Source organism: Stegostoma tigrinum, chromosome 1 (assembly GCF_030684315.1).
Source record: "Stegostoma tigrinum isolate sSteTig4 chromosome 1, sSteTig4.hap1, whole genome shotgun sequence".
In the NCBI taxonomy this organism is placed as follows: Eukaryota; Metazoa; Chordata; class Chondrichthyes; order Orectolobiformes; family Stegostomatidae; genus Stegostoma; species Stegostoma tigrinum.
The window spans coordinates 106,820,363-106,843,162 of NC_081354.1; the positions used below are offsets into that span (position 1 = coordinate 106,820,363).

Sequence of the window (22,800 nt, forward strand, 5' to 3'; positions counted from 1 at the left end):
CCACCCAAGACATTTTTCCATTCCCGCCCCTGTCTGCTTTCCGGAGAGACCACTCTCTCCATGACTCCCTTGTTTGCTCCACACTGCCCTCCAACCCCACCACACCCGGCACCTTCCCCTGCAACCGCAGGAAATGCTATACTTGCCCCCACACCTCCTCCCTCACTTCTATCCCAGCCCCCAAGATGACATTCCACATTAAGCAGAGGTTCACCTGCTTATCTGCCAATGTGGTATACTGCATCCACTGTACCCGGTGTGGCTTCCTCCACATTGGGGAAACCAAGCGGAGGCTTGGGGACCGCTTTGCAGAACACCTCCGCTCGGTTCGCAACAAACAACTGCACCTTCCAGTCGCAAACCATTTCCACTCCCCCTCCCATTCTTTAGATGACATGTCCATCATGGGCCTCCTGCAGTGCCACAATGATGCCACCCGAAGGTTGCAGGAACAGCAACTCATATTCCGCTTGGGAACCCTGCAGCCTAATGGTATCAATGTGGACTTCTCGAGCTTCAAAATCTCCCCCTCCCCCACCGCATCCCTAAACCAGCCCAGTTCGTCCCCTCCCCCCACTGCACCACACAACCAGCCCAGCTCTTCCCCTCCACCCACTGCATCCCCAAACCAGTCCAACCTGTCTCTGCCTCCCTAACCTGTTCTTCCTCCCACCCATCCCTTCCTCCCACCCCAAGCCGCACCCCCATCTGCTACCTACTAACCTCATCCCACCTCCTTGACCTGTCCGTCTTCCCTGGACTGACCTATCCCCTCCCTACCTCCCCACCACCCCACCTATACTCTCTCCACCTATCTTCTTTTCTCTCCATCTTCGGTCCGCCTCCCCCTCTCTCCCTATTTATTCCAGAACCCTCACTCCATCCCCCTCTCTGATGAAGGGTCTAGGCCCGAAACGTCAGCTTTTGTGCTCCTGAGGTGCTGCTTGGCCTGCTGTGTTCATCCAGCCTCACATTTTATTATCTTGGATTCTCCAGCATCTGCAGTTCCCATTATCTCTCACATCATTGAAGTGTGCTGGCTGGGTCATGGAGATCCGCCACCTTTTTCACTTCCTCGACTCCCGATTGAGCAAGACTGTACGTCCTTTCGGGATTTCCCCCAGAAATCACATGAATCCCACCTCCATACCAGGAATCAATGCCCCCAGCCCCCGGTGCTGTGAGACAGCAGCGCTAACCAGTGAGCCACGGGGCCGCCCCCGGTCCGCATGAGTTTCACAGCACCGGGGGCTGGGGGGTTTGATTCCTGGTATGGAGGTGGGATTCATGTGAATTCCGGGGGAAATCCCGAAAGGACGTACAGTCTTGCTCAATCGGGAGTCGAGGAAGTGAAAAAGGTGGCGGACCTCCATGACCCACCATCCCCCCAAAACGGCGCCGGGCGCCCGAGTCCCATACCACCTTTGGGTGACTGTCACCGGGGGCCTGTTCTCATTGTAAAAGGAGGCGGAGATCCGTGATACCGCACACTGAGGAAGTGAGGGACTGAAACAGGGGACGGGGCACCAAGACATTGCCCACACTGTTATTAGAGGCGAGGCCCCAGCAGTGTTGGGTGGCCCGTTAGCAGAGTGGCTGGCACTGTAGCCTCAAAATTCCAGGGACCCCGGGATCAGTTCCAGGCTTAAGTAACTGCACCTACGCGCGTATCGTCTAAGAGACCTTAAACCTGAGATCAGGACAGTAGAGGCAGTGGAGGACTGGGAGAGGAGGCAGGGCCCCGCACAATGCGGAATCGAAAGACGCATGACTGAAAAATGTGGAGAGATGCAGAGATTCCCCACACTGCAGAAGCCAGGTATTCGGCCCATCAAGAAAACGGATGCGATGCTCTGTGATCTCGATCAATGAGACGAAAAGAGACGGTGTTCTGCTCAATGAGGAACCGAAGAAGTGACAAAAGTAGCGGATCTCCATGTCCATGGAAGCACAGTTCGAAAATGCCTTAATTGGCCATGAGTTGTGTATGGTCACAGGGATAGGTTCGGGCAGGGGACCGTCCGGTGTCGGGGGGGTTTAGCGCTGCTGTGTCACAACGCCTGGGTCCAGGTTTAGATTTCTAGCGTGGTGGTGGTGTTGGTGCCAATTGGGAAGATGAGGAAAAGGAAGTGAGTGATAATGGGAACTGCAGATGCTGTAGAATCCAAGATAACAAAGTGTGGAGCTGGATGAACACAGCAGGCCCAGCAGCATCTCAGGAGCACAAAAGCTGACGTTTCGGGCCTAGAGCCTCCTTGCCCAATCGGGAATCCACGACATGCAGATGGTGGATATCCACGTCCATGGATTCACAAGCACCGTCCGAAGACGTGCAGTTTTGTTGTATCACCCATGGGCCCTGCAGAGTGACAGGCGCAAGTTGTTCTTTGGGGGAGTATGCAGAGGGTCGGTAGATACTTATGGGCCGAATACCTGTCTTCTGAAGTGTGGGGATTCTCTGCATCCCTCCACATTTCTCAGTATTCAGCCCATCAAATATCGAACGGTAATCCGAAGAGCAGCCCACCCTGCCCTAACCTGTCACTCTGACCCTGCGCGACCCATGGATATCGGCCATCATTTTCACTTCCTCTATTCCTGATTGAGCGGAACACCGCCTCCTTTCGGAGTTTCCCGCTCCACATTGGTCGAGATCGTAGAACCTCACATCCGTTTTCTGCTCTTCCATTCCTCATTGATCGTAATTTAATGAAACCCGCCGGCATGTCAGGAATCGAGCCCTGGAGCCTGGCGTCGAGAGACAGCACCGAGCCACCGGCCCGCTCCTTATCTATAAAAGCTTTGACCACACTTTCAGAGGAGGCGAAACCCCAACATCTCGAACCGCACGGTGCCGCTTTGGTTTAGCGGTGCTGCCCCCCCAGCGTCAGGGACCCGAGTCCCATGCCGCCTCTGGGTGACTGTCTCCGTGGGCCAGCCTGTTCTCGTTGTAAAAGGAGGCGGAGATTACTTGGAATACTGCGTCCAGTTCTGGGCGCCCTATTATAGGAAAGATGTGGATGCTTTGGAGAGGGTTCAGAGGAGGTTTACCAGGATGCTGCCTGGACTGGAGGGCTTATCTTATGAAGAGAGGTTGACTGAGCTCGGTCTCTTTTCATTGGAGAAAAGGAGGAGGAGAGGGGACCTAATTGAGGTATACAAGATAATGAGAGGCATAGATAGAGTTGATAGCCAGAGACTATTTCCCAGGGCAGAAATGGCTAGCACGAGGGGTCATAGTTTTAAGCTGGTTGGTGGAAAGTATAGAGGGGATGTCAGAGGCAGGTTCTTTACGCAGAGAGTTGTGAGAGCATGGAATGCGTTGCCAGCAGCAGTTGTGGAAGCAAGGTCATTGGGGTCATTTAAGAGACTGCTGGACATGTACATGGTCACAGAAATTTGAGGGTGCATACATGAGGATCAATGGTCGGCACAACATCGTGGGCTGAAGGGCCTGTTCTGTGCTGTACTGTTCTATGTTCTATGAGATCCGCGGTGGGTGGCGGGTGGCCAGATGGCACCATGACGGAGATAAGGTGGCGGGGCCCTGCACATTCAGCGATCGAGGAAATGAAAAAAAAAAGGCGGTGGGTATCCCTGTACGTGGACATGCAGTTTCAGTGGATTATCCATGGGAAGTGCAGAGGGACAGGGGAGAGGGCAGAGTAGGGTGGGAAACTCTTCGAATGCTATTAGATGGGCCGAATACCTTGCTTCGACAATGTGACGATTCTCTGCTCCCCGCCACTTTTTTTTCAGTTTAGGTGGTGCTGTTCCACCTTGTCTCCCTGGGCATGCACAGACACCCGAAGGCGAAATGGGACTCGGGTGCCTGATGCTGTGAGAGGCAGCACTGCTTGCCAGAGGTCACCATGCGGCTTGGGATTTTGGTGTTTCGCCTCCCTCTGACGCTGTGTGCAAGGGATTGCACTCATGGGGCTAGGGGAGAGGCGGCCTGGTGGCTCACTGGTTAGTGCTGCTTGTCTCACAGCACCAGGGCCCAGGATTCGACTCCCGGCATACAGGTGGAATTCATGTGATTTCCTTTAACGAGGAGCGAGGGAAACTCCAAAGAAGGTTCCTTGCTCCACACTGGAATGGAGGCGGGTTTTAGGGGCTATGACCCCTACGTGAAGAAGTGAGCGACAGATCCGCTGAGTACCCTACACATTTCCCAGTTTCAAGTCTTCGATCCCACTATGTGCTGACCGCCGCCTGTTTTCAGTCCTTCAATTCCCCTTGGTGGTAATTTCAGGTTGCAGTTGTCTGACGTTGCGGATATGGGGATACACATCTCTATCCGAGGTCCTGTGCTTCGCCTCTGATAAAGGTGCAGGGCAGAGGGGCGCTCCAGGATTCATTTTCCTGGCATGGAGGCGGGCCCCTGCACAATCAGGGTGAGGCTAAATCTCATACAGTTTCGTTGGATTAGCCAGGGCAGGTGCAGGGTGACAGGTGGGATGGCCTTCGGAGAGTCGGTCAGTACTTGATGGGCTGACTGTGCTACTTCCATAGGCGAGGGACTTTCTGCACCCTGCGACATTTGTCCGTCGGAAGAAGGGTCTAGGCCCGAAACGTCAGCTTTCCTGCTTCTCTGATGCTGCTTGGCCTGCTGTGTTCATCCAGCTCCACACCTTGTTATTCTCATCATTGGACTGTTCTGGCTGGGACATAGAGATCCGCCACTTTTTTTCACTTCCTTGTTTACCGATCGAGTCGGTCTCTACCTCCTTTCGGGATTTTCCCACTCGTCATTGGAGGAAATCACATGAATCCCATCTCCATGCCAGGAATCGAACCCTGGTGCTATGAGAGAGCAGCGCTAACCAGTGAGCCATCGGACCGCCCCATATCTGCACGAATCCAATCCCCTGGCCACATTGTTAAAGGGAGGTGAAACGCCAAAATCACGAACTGCACGGTGACCCTCACACTGCGCCTCACGGAGTCAGGCTCCCGAGTCCCATTCCGCCTTTGGGTGATTCTCACCGTGAGCCTGTTCTCATTGTAAAAGGAGGTGGAGATCGGTGATATCGCATACTGAGGAAGTGAGGGACTAAAACAGAAGGCGTATTCCCAAGGCCCTTGCCAAGTCCAGTGAGCCAGCGGGCCGAAGCTTTGCCCACACTGGCGTCGGAGGCGAAGTCCCAAGGCTGGGCCCTCAGCATAGTGGTTAGCACTTAGGGCCCACAACGCCCGGGACCCAGGGTCGGCTCTGGGCATAAGTAGCTTTGTCAAAGGGACCTGAAACCTGACATCACGACCAACAATGCGATGCTCAGTAACCTGGACCAAAGTGTACTGAGAATCTCAGAAACGAGGCAGGGCTCTGCACAATGACCTAAATACGTGGTCGATACAGCCTCCCACTGAGCAACCCATCAAGTATCGTCCGACAAGCATCCCACCCTGCACTTCCCGTGGCTAATCCACTGACGTTCAGGGACATGGAGATCCGCTTCGCACTTCATTGATTCCCGACCGAGTAAAACCCCGGCCCCTTTGTTTCCCACATCCTCCTTATTCAAGATCACGGAGCAACACATCCGTTTTCAGCCCCTCAATTCCTCATTGGTCATAATCTGATGTACCACGCCTCCATGCCAGAAATCAGGCCCTGGACCCTGGCTGTATGAGAGTGTAGTGCTAACGGACCCACCGGCCACGTCTTCCATTCCACGTTGTGCGGAGCGCCGCCTCGTTACTCATCCTCCCGCTCCACTATGGTCGGGATCATGGAGCACCATCTCAGTTTTCAGTCTTTCCATTCCTTCGTTGGTCATGATCTCAGGTCTCTTTGACTTTGCGGAAATGGTGATGCACACCTACATTGGGAATCGATTCCGGGTGCAGTGTTGATCAATGGGCCACCCAACACACTTGGGGCTTCGCCTCTGATGACAATGGTCAGGTCTTGGCGTACCGCCTCCTGTTTCAGTTCCTCAATTCCTCGGTGTTCGGTGGGTGTGGCACAGGGTGGGCTGCTCTGGGAGATGTGGGGGATGCTCTCGACACGTTCGGTCTGTACCTGATGTACCGTACACTCGGTTTCTGCAGTATCGGGATCCTTCCACATTTCTGTGTTAAGTCCTCGATTCCACATTGTGCAGAGCCCCAGAGTCACCAAACTGCAGAAGCACAGTATTTGGCCGATCAAGTATTTAACAATACACCGAAGGGCAGCCAATCCTACCGTAACCTGTCCCATGACCCGGAACAACCCATGCCTAAAACAAAGCAAAATCGCGCAACTTCGGACTCTGCTTCCATGGGCATGGAGAACCGCAATCGATTTCACTTTCTCGACTTCTGATTCCTGCTCCTCATAGGTCGTTTTCTGAGAAATTGGCAACTGCAGATGCTGGGGAATCTGATATAACAAGGTGTAGAGCTGGATGAACACAGGAGGCCAAGCAACATCAGAGGAGCAGGAAAGCTGACGTTTCGGGTCTGGACCCTTCTCGGGAAATGTTCATCTGTTTTCTGCCTTTCTATTCCTCATTGGTTGTGCCCTGATGAAACCCGCCTCCACGTCAGTCTCAAACGCTGGACCCGGGCACTGTGAGACAGCGGCTCTGACCAGTGGGCCATGGGCTACCCCCTTCTCCACAAAAGCTCCAATGCATTCAGAGTTAATGGGAACTGCAGATGCTGGAGAATCTAAGATTACAAGGTGTAGAGCTGGATGAACGCAGCAGGCCAAGCAGCATCTTAGGAGCTGGAAAGCTGACGTTTCGGGCCTAGACCCTTAATCAGAAATGGGGGAGGGGAAGGGGGTTCTGAATTAAATAGGGAGAGAGGGTGAGGCAGATCAAAGATGGATAGAGGAGAAGATAGGTGGAGAGGAGACAGACAAGTTAAAGGGGGCGGGGATGGAGCCTGTAGAGGTGAGTGTAGGTGGGGAGTTAGGGAGGAGATAGGTCAGTCCAGGGAGGACAGAGAGATCAAGGGGACGGGATGAGGTTAGTAGGTAGGAAATGGAGGTGCAGCTTGAGGTGGGAGGAGGGGATAGGTGAGAGGAAGAACCGGTTAGGGAGGCAGGGAGGAGCTGGGCTGGTTTTGGGATGCAATAGGGGGAGGTGAGATTTTGAATCACCACTCTCTCTGTGATTCCCTTGTCCGCTCCACACTCCCCTCCACAGCCCCACCAGACTCGGCACTTCCCCCTGCAACCGCAGGAAGTGCTACACCTGCCCCCACACCTCCTCCCTCACCCCCATCCCAGGCCCCAAGAAGACTTTCCACATCAAGCAGCTGTCCACCTGCACATCTGCCAATGTAGTATACTGTATCCACTGTACCCAGTGTGGCTGCCTCTACATCAGGGAAACTAAGCAGAGGCTTGGGGACTGCTTTGCATAACACCTACGCTTGGTTCGCAATATGCAACTGCACCTCCCAATCGTGAACCATTTTAACTCCCCCTCCCATTCCTCAGATGACATGTCCATCCTGGGCCTTCTGCAGTGCCGCAGTGATGCCACCCGACGGTTGCAGGAACAGCAACTCATATTCCGCTTGGGAACCCTGCAGCCCAATGGTATCAATGTGGATTTCACAAGCTTCAAAATCTCCCCTCCCCCCACCGCATCCCAAAACTAGCCCAACTCATCCCCGCCTCCCTAACCTGTTCTTCCTCTCACCTATCCCCTCCTTCCATCTCAAGCCGCACCCCGATTTCCTACCTCCTAACCTCATCCTGCTTCTTTGACCTGTCCTCCCTGGACTGACCTTTCCCCTCCCTACCTCCCCACACCTTTAACGGCTCCATCCCCGCCTCTTTAACTTGTCTGTCTCCTCTCCACCTATCTTCTCCTCTATCCATCTTTGATCCATCTCCCCCTCTCTCCCTATTTATTTCAGAACCCTCTTCGCCCTCCCCCATTTCTGATGAAGGATCTAGGCCCAAAACGTCAGCCTTCCTGCTCCTCTGATGCTGCTTGGCCTGCTGTGTTCATCCAGCTCTACAGCTTGTTACCTTGGGCAGTGTGCACATTTCTGAGCTTCCACCTTGTCAGGAGCACCGCCTGTTTTCAGTCCTTCAATTCGTGATTTTGTGGGCCTGGAGGTACACATAGTTCCTGGCGTTGTGAGGCTGCTGTGCCAACCACACACCACCCTTTGGGGCCTCACCTCTGAGGAGGATGTGGGCAAGGAGTTGGCCCACTGGCTAGCACTCTGACACCGCTATGCTCCAGGGTTCGATTCCTGGCTTCGAGGTAGAGGCTCCATCTCAGGTAACCAGCTAGAAACTGATGTCCATTTCAAGCCCACTGACTCCCACAGCTACCTAGAATACACCTCCTCCCACCCAACCTCCTGCAAAAATTCCATCCCCTATTCCCAATTCCTCCACCTCCGCCGCATCTGCTCCCAGGATGAGGCATTTCACTCCCGCACATCCCAGATGTCCACGTTCTTCCACGACTGCAACTTTCCCCCTGCAGTGGTCGAGAACACCCTTGACGGCATCTCCCGCAACACATCCCTCACACCCCGACCCTGCCACAACTGCCCCCAGAGGATCCCCCTCGTTCTCACATACCACCCCATCAACCTCCGGATACAACGCATCATCCTCCGACACTTCCGCCATCTACAATCCGACCCCACCACCCAAGCCATTTTTCCATACCCACCCATGTCTGCCTTCCGGAGAGACCACTCTCTCCAGGACTCCCTTGTCTGCTCCACACTCTCCTCCATCCCCACCACACCCGGCACCTTTCCCTGCAACCGCAGGAAGTGCTACACTTGTCCCCACACCTCCTTCCTCACCCCTATCCCAGGCCCCAAGATGACCTTCCATATCAAGCAGATGTTCACCTGCTCATCTGCCAATGTGGTATATTGTATCCATTGTACCCAGTGTGGCTTCCTCTACATTGGGGAAACCAAGCGAAGGCTTGGGGACCGCTTTGCAGAACACCTCCGCTCGGTTCGCAAGAAACAACTGCACCTCCCAGTCGCGAACCATTTTAACTCCCCCTCCCATTCCTCAGACGACATGTCCATCATGGGCCTCCTGCAGTGCCACAACGATGCCAGCCAAAGGTTGCAAGAACCGCAACTCATATTCTGCTTGGGAACCCTGCAGCCCAATGGTATCAATATGGACTTCACAAGCTTCAAAATCTCCCCTTTCCCCACTGCACCACACAACCAGCCCAGCTCTTCCCCTCCATCCACTGCATCCCAAAACCAGCCCAGCCTGTCTCTGCTTCCCTAACCTGTTCTTCCTCTCACCCATCCCTTCCTCCCACCTCAAGCCGCACCTCCATTTCCTACCTACTAACCTTATCCCACCTCCTTGACCTGTCCGTCTTCCCTGAACTGACCTATCCCCTCCCTACCTATACTCTCCTCTCTACCTGTCTTGTTTACTCTCCATCTTCGGTCCGCCTCCCCCTCTCTCCCTATTTATTCCAGTTCCCTCTCCCCATCCCCCTCTCTGATGAAGGGTCTAGGCCCGAAATGTCAGCTTTTGTGTTCCCGAGATACTGCTTGGCCTGGTGTGTTCATCCAGCTCCACACTTTGTTATCGAGGTAGAGTACGTCATTGGGTTGGTCAGTACTCAGTGGGCTGACAACAGTCGAGGGGCTCTCTCCATCCTGCAACATTTGTCCGTTTTCTGTCCTCCATCCCCACTTGTTTTGAGCCCCAGACTCTTCGACTTTCAGTTATCGTCCGACTGTCGGAAGAACTGCCCACCCTACCCCCAAAGCTGTCAACCCACACATCCTATGGCTAATTCACTCAACCTGCACATCATAAGAATGAATCTGTCACCTTTTTCGTTTCTGCATCCTTTCGCAGTTTCCCACTCCCATTGGAGGAAATCACACGAAGCCCACCTCCACGACTGGAATTGAACCCCAGACCCTGGTGCTGTCACACGGCAGCGCTACCTAGTGAGCCGGTGGGCTGCCCACATCCACATGAGTCCAATGCCTGGCCCACATTGTCAAAGGAGGCGAAACACCAAAATCTCGAGCCGCCCTGTGACACCGACCACCCCACCCCCAATGCCGCCTCACAAAGTCAAGCACCCGAGTCCCATACCGCCTTTGGGTGACTGTCTCATTGTAAAAGGAGGCGATGATCCGTGATACCGCACACTGAGGAAGTGTGGGACTGAAACAGGAGATGGAGCACTAAGACATTGCCCACACCATCATTAGAGGCGAAGCCCCAGGGTTGTTGGGGGGTGGCCCGTTAGCAGAGTGGCTAGCACTGCAGCTTTATAACTCCAGGGACCCTGGGATCAGTTCCAGGCATTTGACTGCATCGTCCAAAGTACCTGAAACCTGAGATAGGACCAACGAGGAATTAAAGCACTAACGAAGATAACATGAAATCGACGGCCTGAAACTGAAAAAGTGGCAGGCAGCAAAGAATCCCCCCACTGCTGAAGCGGGCCATCGGCCCATCTAATTGTCTTCGTACAGTATCGGGCCCTAAACCTCTCACCCTGCACTTCCCATAGCTATTCCCCTGAAACTGCACGCCTTTTAACTGTGCTTGCATGTCCATGTACAGGGATGCCCACCACCTTTTTTCATCTCCTCAATTACTGAATATGCAGGGCCCCGCCACCAGATCTCAGCCATGATGCCAACTGGCCACTCGCCACAGATCTCTGTCTCCTTTTACAATGAGAACAGGCCCACCAAGGCGGTATGGGACTCGGGTCCCTGACGCTAAGAGGCAGCACTAACCATGCCGTACGAGTCTTTGGCGTTTCACCTCCTTTGACAGTGTGAGCAAGGAATTGGAGCTTTTGTGGATTAGGGGGTGGCCCGATGACTGACTGGTTAGTGCTGTGATAATGGGAACTGCAGATGCTGGAGAATCCAAGACAACAAAATGTGAGGCTGGATGAACACAGCAGGCCAAGCAGCATCTCAGGAGCACAAAAGCTGACGTTTCGGGCCTAGACCCTTCATCAGAGCTTCATCTGATGAAGGGTCTAGGCCCGAAACGTCAGCTTTTGTGCTCCTGAGATGCTGCTTGGCCTGCTGTGTTCATCCAGCCTCACATTTTGTTGACTGGTTAGTGCTGCTGCCTCACAACGCCTGGGTCCACTGTTCCATGGAGGCGGGGTTCATGAGATTATGACCAATGAGGAAACTAAAACGGACAAGTGTGGCGGAGTGCAGAGAATCCCGACACTGCAGAAGTAAGGCATTCGTCCTATCAAATGTAGACCAAACCTCCCAAGGGCATCCCATCCAAACCAGCCTACCCTTCCCTACCCCATGACCCTGTACTTCCCCTGGCTAATCCACCGAACCTGCACATCTTTCTAATGTGCTTGCTAGGACATAGAGATCTGCTACCTTTTTCACTTCTTTGATTCCAGATTGAGCACAGCCACACTCCCCCCCCCCGCCCCCGTCATCCAGACAGCCCCTCACCGCACCTCCATTTCCCACTCAATACGTCTTAACCACCCCGGCCTCCAAACATAATAAAGATAGAGACGCCCTTTTCCACCCCGTCAGCCTCAGCATCCAATGTGTCATCCTCAAACACTTCCGCCAACTCCAAATAGATCCCACCACCCAGACAATCTTCCACTCCCACCCCTCTCTTGCCTTCCACAAGGAACCATTCTCTTCACTTCTCCTTAGTTGGTGCTATGCTCTCCACCAACCACTCCAACCTGCCTGGTACCTTCTCCTGTAACCATAAAAAATGCAACACCTGCCCACACACTACCTCCCTCACCTCCATTCAGGGCCCTAAACAGTCTTTCACCTGCATCTCTTCCACCATCGGGAGCTCCTCATGCGATCTTCTCTGTATCAGTGAAACCAAATGTAGACTCGGTGACAGTTTCATCTTCGCCTGGCCCATAACAGCCAACCTAACCTCCTGGGCACTACCCATTTCAACTCCCCCCTCCAACAAGTCGCAGTGACTCACAATGCCAATTTGAAGAACAACCTATCTTCAGCATGGGCACCTTACAGCCCAGAGGGCTTAACGCTGTGTTCCCCAATTTAAAATAAACTTCACAGCTGTAAGATCATAAACAATAGGAGCAGAAATCTGGCCAGTCGGCCCATTGAGTCTGCTTCAAATTTCAATCACAGCTGATAAATTCCTCAACCCCATTCTCTCGCTTTCTCTCTGTAACCCTTGATTCCCTAGCTCCCCTTCCAGATGCTAACCAGATTCATCCCTCCTGTCAACCAACCAGGTTGTACCTGCTACCGGTGTCCAGCTAACACCACTATTCCGCCCCGCACCCTCTTTATCTGCAGCTCCCCGTACCCCACATCCAGTCCTGAAGAAGCGTTGGCTGCTCCTTTCTTTCAGCATCTGCAGCTTTTTGTTTGGTTTGTTACTTCTCATTATTCAAGATCACTAAGCAACACATCCCTTTTCTGTCCATCTCTTTCCTCAATGATCATCACTGCCACCATGGTGGGAATCGGATTCTGGAGCCTGGCGTTTGTAAGGCAACAGAGCTAACCACTTAGAAATCGACAATCCCCCCCACCGGCCCCGTCACATTGACCCCAAGGCCTTGTATACATGTCAAAGGAGGCAAAACGAGAAAGTGTGGAACAGCACGGTTTGGTTAGCTCACCCAGGCCCAAATCAGCCTTTGAGTCACTATCTCCTTGAGCTTGATCTCACTGGTAACGGTGAATTAAAACAGGAGGCAGTGCATCAAAATCTAACCACCAAAGTCAAGAGAGGTTAAGCTCCAAGGGTGGTAGGTGGCCCAATGGTTAGCACTACAGCTCGCCACTGCCGCCCTCTCCAACCCCACCCAACAACATATGGGACACGGGAGCGATTCCAGGCATAGGCCACCTGCTCCAGCCCCACCGAACTCATCTCTACCTATCTGGACTCCATTTTCTCCCCCTCGGTCCAGGAACTCCCCACCTACGTCCGACACCACCCACGCCCTCCACCTCCTCCAGAACTTCCAATTCCCCGGTCCCCAACACCTCTTTTTCACCATGGACGTCCAGTCCCCATACACCTGTATTCCTCATGCAGATGCCCTCACAGCCCACTGCTTCTTCTGGTCCTGCAGGCCCGACCAGTCCGCCTCCACCGACACCCTCATCCGCCTGGCCAAACTCGTCCTCACCCTCAACAACCTCTGTTTCGACTCCTCCAACTTCTGACAGACAAAGCGGGTGGCCATGGGTACCATGGGCCCAAGCTATGCCTGCCTCTTTGTAGGTTATGTGGAACAATCCCTCTCCTGCACCTACACAGGCCCCAAACCCCACCTCTTCCTCCGTTACATTGATGACTGTATTGGTGCCACCTCGTGCTCCCAACAGGAGCTCGAACAGTTCATCCACTTCACCAACACCTTCCACCCCAGTGTCAAATTCACCTGGACCATATCCAACACATCCCTCCCCTTCCTGGACGTCTCTGTCTCTATCTCAGGCAACCACCTAGAAACCAATGTCCATTTCAAGCCCACTGACTCCCACAGCTACCTAGAATACACCTCCTCCCACCAACCTTCCTGCAAACATTCCATCCCCGATTCCCAATTCTTTCACCTCTGCCACATCTGCTCCCAGGATGAGGCATTCCACTCCCGCACATCCCAGATGTCCTCGTCATTCAAGGACCGCAACTTCCACCCCAGCGGTGGATGAGAATGCCCTTGACCGCGTCTCCCGCATTTCCCGCAACACATCCCTCACACCCCACTCCCACAATAACAGCCAAAAGAGAATCCCCCTAGTCCTAACATACCACCCCACCAACCTCCGCATACAACGCATCATCCTCCGACACTTCTGCCATCTACAATCTGACCCCACCACCAAAGACATTTTTTTTCCATCCCCACCCTAGTCTGCCTTCCAGAGAGACCACCCTCTCCAGGACTCCCTTGTCCGCTCCACACTCCCCTCCAACCCCACCACACCCGGCACCTTCCCCTGCAACCGCAGGAAATGCTACTCTTGCCCCCACACCTCCTCCCTCACCCGCATCCCAGGCCCCAAGATGACTTTCCACATCAAGCAGATGTTCACCTGCACATCTGCCAATGTGGTGTACTGTATCCGCTGAACCCGTTATGGCTTCCTTGACATTGGGGAAACCATTGGGGGCTTAGGGACCGCTCTGCAGAACACTTCTGCTCGGTTCGCAATAAACAACTGCACCTCCCAGTCGCGGACCATTTCAAATCCCCCTCCCATTTCGCAGACGACATGCCCATCCTGCAATGCCACAACGATGCTGTCCGAAAGTTGCAGGAACACCAACTCATATTCCACTTGGGAACCCAGCAGCCCGATGGTATCAATGTGGATTTCGCAAGCTTCAAAATCTCTCCTCCCCCCACTCCATCTCAAAACCAGCCCAGCTCGTACCCCCCCTCCCTAACCTGTTCTTCCTCTCACCTATCCCCTCCGCCTACCTCAAGTCGTACCTCCTTTTTCTACCTACTAACCTCATCCTGCCCCCTTGACCTGTCCGTCCTCCCCAGACTGACCTATCCCCTCCCTAGCTCCCCTACTCTCCTCTCCACCTTTATCCATCTTCGGTCCGCCTCCCCCCTCTCCCTATTTATTCCAGAACCCTCTCCCCATCCCCCTCTCTGATGAAGGGTCTAGGCCCGAAACGTCAGCTTTTGTGCTCCTGAGATGCTGCTTGGCCTGCTGTGTTCATCCAGCCTCACACTTTGTTATTTCGGTGACTGTATTCATGCCCGCATTGTCAGAGACATGCAATCTGAGAGATCACGACCAACGAGGATTTGAAGGACTGAAAACGGAGGTGCTGCTCCGTGATCTTGACTGAAGAGTACCGAGAAACGAGGCAGTGCTCTGCCTTGAGTGCAGAAGCAGGGAGATGCAGGTTGCGCCCCCTCAGCACACGGGTGAACTGCAAACGGAGACTAAGAGACCACTGCAGCTTCACAGCCGCTGCATTTCTCCAGCAATTTCTGACATTGTGCTATGAAACGAGGCGGGGCGCGGAAGCCTCGCCTAATTGCTTAAAGGAGGAACTGGAGGCGTGAGATCTCGCCCCTGTGTGTCCCTGCTCGCTTTGAAGCTGTAACGGAGGCGGAGCTGTGGGTCCCATGGTCCGAGGCGAGCCGAGCGGGGAGGCGGTCTCCAGCTGGGGGGGCGGGGCATTGGCGGTAGGCGCTGTGCTGACTGGCGCGCGTGTGTGAGGAAGGCGTGTCCCGGTGACTGCATAAAATGATACACGCCCGGACCCTCCGCCCTTTTGCTCTGTCGCTGTTGCCGTGTGAGCGCGCGTAAATGGGAATCGGCTCCGTGCGCCGTAACCGCGTGGTGTGGCGGCCGGCCCGCAGTAAGACCCGGGAAACCGCGGCCAGTGAGGCGGCTTGGCCTCTCTCCGGGCAAGTGAGTGAGTAAGGGGAATGACGGTGGTGAATGCACCGCCCGATCCCATGGAAGAAGCGCCGTGACTTGGTGGCGGTGCGGGTGTAGTTGATGCTTTATTCGGCGCCTGTTCTATTTTTTTCCTCCGTTACCAGAATCCCTGGAAAGAATGTGGACCATAGAGGAAAGTGAGAGGGTCTAATCGATCAGGAAGGTGCAATTGCATGGACTGAATGTATCGGGTGTTTTTAAATGTTTCCTTTTAAAGGACCCGGACGTTAGAGCGGACTCCCAAGAAATGGCGTTTGTGAACAGACCAGCCTGAGCGGAAATGGCTCACATGGCACTGAGTAATATTCAACAACAGCCATGATAATTTAACAGATATTGCCCTAAAAAAAACTCGCCATTAATCAGTTCAAAAATCACTTTGTTGTGAAGCTGATTTGACTTTGATGGAGGGGTGGCTGTTTTAGGGTGTAGCTGGGTTAAACGCTTGGTGTTTCACCAAGGGACATGAATTCAATCGCACCTCAAACTTTATGCTTGCCTAGGGTGCTGGCCTGGTCCCTGCTATAGGGCACATCCCTGGCTCAACTCTTACCTTTGTTAATACCACTGACTGAATATTAAAGGCTGTGAGGCAAGAAATATTGCTGACTAAAACATCTTGGGAAAGAACTGGAAATATCCATTTTTGGGTGTATGTGGGAGCCAATTGAAATTTACTTTTGCTTTCACTTTCATGCCAGCTCCCTGTCACGCTTAAACCTATTAATTAAAAATCTGTCTTATCTTATCTCACCTCTCTGAATTTCTTCAATATCCAGCATCCACTTTTATTTCATCATTCTGGCGATGAGGGTGTTGCTGGCTTGGTCAGCATTTATTGTTCATCACTGAGTGCAGTTAAGAGTCAGCCACATTGCTCTGGGCCTGTGGCATTCAGACCAAATAAGATTGGCCCTTTTCTTCCTTAAAGGCTATTGATGGATTAAACCCATCTGGTTCACCAATTAATAATGGACTTGTGGTCATCATTTGACTCTTACTTCATACTTTTATTGAATTCAAATTTCACCATCTGCCATGGCAAGATTCAAACTAGGTTCCTCAACCAGTAGCTGGGTTTCTAGATTAACAGCCACTTGATCCTTGAGTGGTGAATTCTGCCAATTCTCTACCCTTTGAGAAGTTACTTTTCAGTCATAGAGAGGTGCAGCACAGAAAGAGACCCTTTAGTCCAACTTGTCCATATCTGCCCAGGTGTCCTAAATAAATTTAGTCCCAATTTGAGGCATTTGGCCCCTATCTCTTTAAACCCTTCCAGAAATGTAACTCTACCTGCCTCCACCACTGCCTCTGGCAGCTTGTTCCATACATGCACCACCCTGTGCATCAAAAAATTGCCTCTTGGGTCCCTTTTGGAATATTCCCCTCTCCCCTTTAACCTATGCCCTCTATCTTGTTTCTATCCATGCCTGTCGTCATTTTATAACCCTCTTAAAGTCACCTCTGTTTCCTCTCCAGGGAAAATAGCCCTAATCTTTTCTGAACTGTTTTGAATTCTCAACATCCTTCCTATAGCAGGGTGACCAGGATTGCATGCACTATGCCAAAGGAGGCCTAAATCTGTAACCCTTTCATTCCTAAAACAATAGCCCCTTATTCTAGATTGGCCCACATGACGTATCTAAGTCTACTTTGTCAATCCCTTTTTGTTTTATGTACCTCAGTTAGATCCCATTATCTTAATCCCTGAGAGTATAGGCCTAAACTACTTATTCTGTCTTGATAAGACAAATGTCTTATTGCTGTAATCAATTTCAATGCACAAGCTGAACTGAAACATTAGTGCTGCTTAGTCTGAGCTGTCCTTAAAAGAAGATTTTAAATCCCTTTTGTTTTTATTACAAACAAATTGCTTGAGAAACTCAGCAGATCCAGTAGCAGCTGTGCAGAGTGCAGCAGATTTCATTTTTTTGAATCCATGTGACTGTTTGGTGTGTTTCTGTTTGTTAATTTTGATCAAGGAGCATCGCTCCGAAAGCTTTTACTTTCAAATAAACCTGTTGAACAATTACTTGGTGTCTTGTGATATCTTGGAGTTTGGACCACCCCAACCAATACCAGCACTCCATATCTTGCAAATTTTTGCATCACTATTCAGGGAAGTGCACTAAGTTCAGAAAAGGACGACACTACAAATTTTTTGTGTAGATTGTGTACCAAGTTGACCTGTGTTACTACATGGCTGTCTATTTTTTGCCACAGCACGAAAGAAGCATGCCATTGTCTGACCCAGACTATGATAAAAGTTATGGTTACACAATTTTGAGTCAGTGCAATCTCTATCCAGTTGCAAATTCTTGATGTGGAGGTCCTCTTACCGTTGGATTGTTGCAGGCTCCAAAGTTTCATTCAAGTTTAACTGCCTCAGTGACATATTGCATGACCTAAGTTACCTAATGTGAAACACTGGAAGGTACAAATTTGATATCTTGTAACTTTCATCTGGAGCAAATAGGATGTGGCCCCATGGGTGGTTTGTAGTAAACAAATATTTTTTAAGTAGCCAATTAATGTATTGGTCAAATTTCATGTGTTACTGTTATTAGAGAAAATTATGATTTCAAGTGGATTGACTGCCTGCTTATATATGCATCTGAAAGGTGCAGTGTCATAAATGTCCATGTGACCCCTTTACAGCTTTGCCCATTTAAAACCAACAGTGTCTTAAGTGGCCAACACAGAAGGGTAGATCATTTTCATTCTCAAACCCAAAGCAAAGTGCTTATGAATGCTTTGGATCCTGTCGAGTGGAACATATTTTGTAATACATTATTGCAAGCTAGTTTTTAAATTCAACATGATTCAGATAAAAAATTGCAGGTTAATTTTGTTGGATTGATTTATGAAGATCAAAATTTGATGGTTTGCATTTTTACCTGTAACTTTTTACACCATTTGCAGGGAAATGGAAAACCAAGCAATAAATGACATTGGATAGAAGAAATGTGCATCTAAGAATTACCATCAGGTAAGATTGAGGAGGGGGGCACTTGCACCAAAAGTTTGAATGTTGTGTATTGGCTCCCCCTCCATCATTGCCCATCTAAGACAGGCAGCGTCCTAGGTGGCCAACACAGAAGGGGAGAATATTTTCTCTCTCAAACCCAAAGCAAAATGATTGTCGATGCTTTGGATCCTGTCATGAGGAACAGCTATGTCCTGGTATCAACTGTAATTATCTCTAAGAATGGCAATTCAAGGTCAAAGTGTAGAGTCCATTGTGTCAAAATGAGATTGCAGGTAACCTACATTATACTTTACAAAATACTTGGCTTCCATTGAGTGCAGCCTTTTTGAATATGGTCTTGAGGCAGTTATGTTTTAGAACCCATTGCCCAATTGTGTGAATTTCTGAATGGAGGATTGCATGGTGCGGATGTATGAATGCTAATGTAAGCTGATGTGCTGCATGCAGGCCTCAATCAAACAAATCCAATAGAATTTTACCAACATTTGCGCTGTATGGTAAGGTTACATGTTTTAAATTCTTGTAGAGAAATAGTTGAAAATAGATGTTAAATAGTATGTGAAACAACTGAATTTTGGGGCATGGGCAGTGTATACATTTGAAGAATTGTATACATCTTCTGTGATGTGTTGGTTAAAGACTGCAATGAGGCATTAATAATTCAATTTTAGAAATGGCACCTGACAGCCCTGGCATGGTTGCCTCCAACGCACACTAAAATCACATTAGGCCTTTTATTTCCATATGCAAATAGGCTAATGCTTGTCTCATGTTTGTCCTTTCCATCAAGATGGAATTGGACATGATTTATGACAGGAGTGCCAGTGTATGTATTGAATTCCATTTTGTTTGCCTGACTGCCTGTTGTGCCTGACAATAGTGTTGTTAACTCTTTCTGTCCAGTGTTCAGCATCTTAAATGGGTGATTTGTATCATCTAAAGCAAAATCTTGTGTCCAATTTTTGGATCTTGTTGGGGGAACCATTTGAATTAATACATATGAGCATAATACATTTCCAAATTTCTAATATTCTCTAATACACTAGTACTCTCTATTCTCTAATATTCTAATACTCTAACAAGTATAAAATTGCCACTGTTGTGATCAAGATTTGAAACAACGTTTATCTAAGTACTTAATCAAACAAATTGCTATTTATTTCCTTGTTTCTAGTTCATTCTTGGAGAAATTAAGGTGCAAGTGTGAGGAAAAACCTTGAGCACTTTCACCTGCTTTGCATTGGGCAAATAGTGTCTTAAATGGCAGGGGAGTGGTTGAAGGGAGGATAAAAATGATATTTTGTCTCAAAACCAAAGCAAAGTAGTTGTTACTGCTTGGGATCCTGTCAGAAGGAATAGCTATCTATTATGCAAAGAAAAATGGATAATTTCATGCCCAAGTTTGACGCTTACCTAAACAAACAAATCTTTGGATGACCAACATCAAACTTTCTGAGCAGTTGCCATCCTGTGCATTTTTCACTGTAGTTCATGGTTGACTTCATTAGGTGGTGTTAAATCTCTCTACTCTTTGTAATATATACATTGAGTTATGCTGTAAGTACTAATTCTCTTTTCTCATTTTTCTTAAATAGAAAAGCTGAACCATGAAATAAGTGCTTAAACATGGAGCAACATTAAAGGATATGTGCAGAGGTCAGATGCTCAATTACATTGAAATGTCATATCCTATCCCTTCCACCTTTGTCTAAGACAGATTCTTAAATGACGATAGTTTCTTAAGGGTGAAATCCTATTCTGTCTACAACCCAAACCAAAGAGATTTGGTGTTTTGGATCCTGTTGGAAGGAATAAACTTGTTACTCGTATTTGCATTGCCGTTGAAATAAGGAACAGCTCATTTCTCCAAACGTCTTGTCATCTACACATTGTGTAGGCAGATTGGAATATAACATCACCTCCAATATTTCACAAGGATTTTATTCTTGGCCACTTCCTGTTTCACATCAGCATACTGCCCCTAGACAGCATCTGAAAATTCACCCTCCATATCAATTATTCATTGACGTTTAGCTGTATCTTAACTCACCATCTTAGTCTGTCCTCTGTCTGTAATATTGCTTGACTAGCATTCTCTACCGGATGAGCAGCAAGTTCCTCCACAAATTGGATAAAGCAGGGCCATGTATTTGATAACAACTGCAAACTCTTGCTTTGTTACCAACAACATTCCTTTTTCTTGTGACTAAACCAGACTGCTTTCTTGTTCTGAGACCATCAGGCTGATGCATTCAGGCCACCAGTAAAATCACTGATTTCCATTGTCTTATTTCTTGTTCAGCCTGGCAGCCCTCAGGGTTGATCAAAAAGATAGAATCTAATTGTTGCTGCAGTGCTAGCAGCTACATTTCCATTGCTCAAGGTGGCAAGGTGTGGAATTTCCTCCCAAACGATCTTTCCATCTTTTGTTCTTCTTTCTGTTCCTTTTGAGGTACTGTAAATAAAATAAACATTTTGAAGCTTTTGTTAATATGCCAAATATTTTGCATTGATTGTCAGGTGTTATTTCATAGCCCTGCAACAGACACTAAATGTTTGACTATATTAAAGGTGTAATGCCAATACTAACTGGTGCTTTTTGTTCGTTTTCATTTATTTACACTTTCCTAAAATCATAATCTAGCAAAGTGGAGATATGCCTGTGTATACCTCCTTGTCAGATCCCAATTAATATTTATCTCAAAATTACTTGAAGCAAGATATTGTCACCCTAAAATTATTACTGCCTTTTACTTAATTTGGAAATGTCCCTTTGACACAGCTGAATTTGAAAAATACTGTAATTGGAACTAAGCAACTCCAGTGTATTTTATAAAGCTAAGTGATAGTGTAGAAGAGGCCCTTCAGCCCATTGAGTCTGTCAACCCATTGACACTAATTTCCATTTCCCAGGACTTAGCCTGTAGCCTGGAATACTTTGCTTTTGTAATGTTGCCTGTGAATTTTGCTTTGAATGGTACTGGCAGTTTTTAAAAATTCAATTGTGGTTTTGTTTTGGGGTACATTAAAGTGATCATTTTGTTGAAGTACTTAATTAGAAGTTCTTCCCTTTTTTTTCTACAACAGGCATGTCAACACCCTGTATATGTCATTGGAATAGTTGTGGATCGTGATCATGAAGGGGAGGAAAGCCACAAGTTTAGATTTTTGTGAAGTAGAATGCAACAAATTTTTAACTTGAGAATAAAATTATCTTGTTGAAACAGGAGTAATGCAAGATTTGAGATTTTGTAAATATTCTCAATTCACTTGTTCAAACTGATTATGATATCTCTGGAGCAGGTAGGACTTGAATCCAGATCCTGTGGTGCCAAAGCAGGGACACTTGTGACTTTTTTGTATTCTTGAACACTACTGTGATTTATCTACGATTGTGTTTGTAGTTATCTTCATGTGTTTTAGGTATTGTAATTACTAATTGATGATATGCACTAATAAATATATGATAGTGCCGAAGTCACTTTTTTCCTAAAGTTTACTTGCTAAAAGAAAGATCTTGGAATTGATTTTAAGATTTAATGTAATAAATGTTTACTCCCTGGTTAGTTGCATCAATCTTGGGGAATTTTACTTCAATGCAACAGACTTTTGTCACATTCATCTAGCAACTCTTACCAGTCATGTAGTTACACTATAAATAAAACCAGCAGACCATCTGATGGTGTCTGAGGCATCAAAAATAACAATGGCAAATGTTTCTCTAGGTCCTACAATGTCCTCACTAATGTTCATCATTCTGTGTGCCTACTATCATTTGAGGTAAATGGCTAGACTTTGAACATATCTAGCAACTCAAAACGGGGCATCAATGATGTGCTGTATCATTGGTGGAAGAATTATCCTCTGATTAAAATTTTAATCTCATGGAATATTCCCTGCTCTAAGGCTTTGGAGTAGATCTACAGCTCTGTGGGTGTTGAAGTTATTGGCTCACTGAGCTGGTTTGTTGTTTTGCAGATGTTTCCTTACTGTGCCTGATAACATCCTCAGTGCATCCTTTGAAGCGTCAGTGTGTTTTCCTGCCTGGTTTTAAAACTCGGGTCTGTTGAGATGGATTGCCTCACTTCTGGTTTTCCTTCGTAGCGGAATGTACGTAGTAGGTTCAAGTTCAATGTGTTTATTAATAGCATGCTCCATGGAGTGTCATTCTTTGAGGAATTTTTGTGCTTGTCCATGTGGATTGAGATGAGTGAGTATTGGTCATGTGTTTTTGTAGCCAGTTAGTGTTCATCTACTCTTTAGTTTTCTCACTGTTTGTCCAATTTAGTGTTTCTCAGTCTCTGCAGGGGATTTTCTACATGACATTGGTCTTGTCCATGGCAGGTGGTGTCTTGAGTTCAGGTGTGTGGTTGTTGTAGGGTTGATGTGGGCTTGTGTGCCACTCTAAT

General features: G+C 49.0%; 1 long non-coding RNA gene and 2 other non-coding genes across 3 annotated transcripts; all 3 read left to right on the forward strand.

Annotated features, from left to right (window-relative positions):
• The first annotated feature begins 15,218 nt into the window (after window positions 1–15,218).
• LOC125459354 (uncharacterized) lies at window positions 15,219–21,868 on the forward strand. Its single transcript, XR_007249000.2, has 4 exons — window positions 15,219–15,372; window positions 18,325–18,391; window positions 19,987–20,047; window positions 21,479–21,868. It is a non-coding gene; the product is annotated as an uncharacterized LOC125459354 (long non-coding RNA).
• LOC125460194 (small nucleolar RNA SNORA26) lies at window positions 18,063–18,181 on the forward strand. The gene has a single exon (XR_007249214.1). It is a non-coding gene; the product is annotated as a small nucleolar RNA SNORA26 (small nucleolar RNA).
• On the forward strand, window positions 18,459–18,577 carry LOC125460196 (small nucleolar RNA SNORA26). Its single transcript, XR_007249219.1, has one exon. It is a non-coding gene; the product is annotated as a small nucleolar RNA SNORA26 (small nucleolar RNA).
• Window positions 21,869–22,800: the final 932 nt, after the last annotated feature.